Source organism: Nymphaea colorata, chromosome 3 (assembly GCF_008831285.2).
Source record: "Nymphaea colorata isolate Beijing-Zhang1983 chromosome 3, ASM883128v2, whole genome shotgun sequence".
In the NCBI taxonomy this organism is placed as follows: Eukaryota; Viridiplantae; Streptophyta; class Magnoliopsida; order Nymphaeales; family Nymphaeaceae; genus Nymphaea; species Nymphaea colorata.
The window spans coordinates 30,489,051-30,491,274 of NC_045140.1; positions in this window are offsets into that span (position 1 = coordinate 30,489,051).

The window sequence follows — 2,224 nt, forward strand, 5'->3', positions numbered from 1 at the left end:
GGGGACATGGCATGGTTGAAGAGGCTACCTATGCGACAAAAATCGTTGCTTGGACAGCCTTATTCCAAACTTTTACCCCGTTATTATGGGCCATTCCGGGTCTTGCAAAGAGTTGGCAAAGGAGCCTACAGGTTAGCACTACCACCCACCGCATTAGTCCATCCGGTCTTCCATGTAACTAGACTCAAGCCGCATTTTGGTCAGTTGCCAGAACTTATTGAACCTTTGCCAGATTTTCGGCCTAGACCGTATAGGATACTTCGTCACCGGCACCTGCAGAGAGAGGGGCGTCAGAGACATGAGGTTTTAGTTGAGTGGGACGGCCCAGATTCAGGTACATCATGGGAGCTATATGACAGGATTGTCCAGGATTTCCCAACTACTAGAGCTTGGGGACAAGCTCAGTCTCAGCGTGGTGGATCTGATACGGAACTCCCTAGGACTAGGCCGGGACTAGCCTTGATTGCTGCCGAATCCCATCAACTACCACAGGCCGATAGCGCTAAGCTTGTCTGCGCGAACCCTTTGTCGCCAGATGGGCATGAGAGACTTGGTAAGGGTGAGACTTGGCCACTGAGTGTAAGGGGCAGAGAGGCTTTACTAACTGTGAATGGTGCAGCTTGTAGCGCTAATAACGCCACACAAGGCCTAACGTCACACCAGGTAATCGTCGGAGGCATGCCACTGCCGGCCACAGGCGCAGCACAACTCCGGGGCACGGCCGAGCGCACAGCCGAGGGACATCGCCGACTACCGGGCATCGAGGACGCAGACGGGTGCCGCGCGCAGGAGAGCGTCGACGCTGGAGGTCACCTGGAGCATTGTGAGGTTGTAGCGAGCGAGGACGCTATCAGAGTGCACAGCGGAAACCTTAGAGAGGCTAACGAGCGGGCACCACCATCACCACTAGCAGCAGCAGCACTCGGGCGGGTGGCCGATCCTTGTTCCGAGGGTATCACGCACGGAGGTCATTCCAGCGAGGACAGCATTTTTCTTAGGGAGGCTAGCCGATGCAGTGAGCTGGAGTTGTCCGGGCCCAGCTGACCGACCTAGCCACACATGCCCAGTGGACCGAGACTGAGTTGGAGGAGTTTTCAGCCCCAAGCCGACCATTTCAGGCCGAGACGGAGTGATTACAGCATTACGGGTCAGTCGGAGCGGTTTTGACAGGATCCCGTCTTAGGACCCGATCCAAATCCAGCGTTTTTAGTAGGAACCGGTTTCATTTTTAGTTATGTTTCAGTTTTGTACCGACCCGGTTCGAGACATAGACCGAACCGAGTCATGCTACACTTTAAATAGTGTCTTTGTGAAGTTAACCCTAAGTTGTTAATGATTTTTGGACAAAGTTTCTAATAGAAACAGGTTTCTCTTCACCCGCGCGTTTCTTGCGCCTCCATCTTCTTCTTCCTCCCCATTTCTGTGTGAAACATCTGAGGTTCTTCTCCAGCCTCCTCAGATTCATCAATGGCGGATTGGCAACCCGACATTATCCCACACCCTCCGCTGGTTTTCTCTACTAGGAGGTGAAACGAAGCAAGCAGCCGGCGGGTTGTCTTCTTCATCGTCTACCCGAGCAGAAGCAAAGGTGAATGCCGTGCGGACTCCTCAGCCACAGGGGTGTCGAGAGGCGTCATCCACCATCCGGAAGGCATTCTCCAGCCTTCGCGCAATGCCTACACGGCGGTGTGAAGATCTGAGATGCATTTGATCGTCCGTTCAGCAGAAATACAGCTAAGTGTGTTTTTCCAGCGTCATTTCCTCTTGTAGTGACTGTAAATCGCCTCCCCAATTCGTTTGTATGCCGTGGGATCCTTCTGGAATCCGTGAGGATGATCTGAAGAAGGATCGAAGCGAAGGAGAATGGGTTTGGGGGTCGTTTGGAGGATGATCGAGCCTCTTTTTGAGCATTCGGTTGAAACAGGCCTACCACAGCCAGTCTCAATCCGAGCTTAAATCGAAGGGTCAATCGGCCATAACTTTTGGGGATTTTGATACTGTTCGCTTCCCACCGAACCAAGCTTTCTATAGGAAGTGGAATCGCGTCAATCCGTTCAGTATTGAGTGAGTTACGAGCTTGAGAAGTCGGAGTAGGTTCTGTCACGCAGTTCCGCCGACCAGTTCCTGTTTCCGGCGACACTTCCGGCGATCCAACCGTTGGATCTTCACGATTCCGGTGCCATTAGATTCCCAACATCCCTGAGATCATCTCCACCAAATTTGA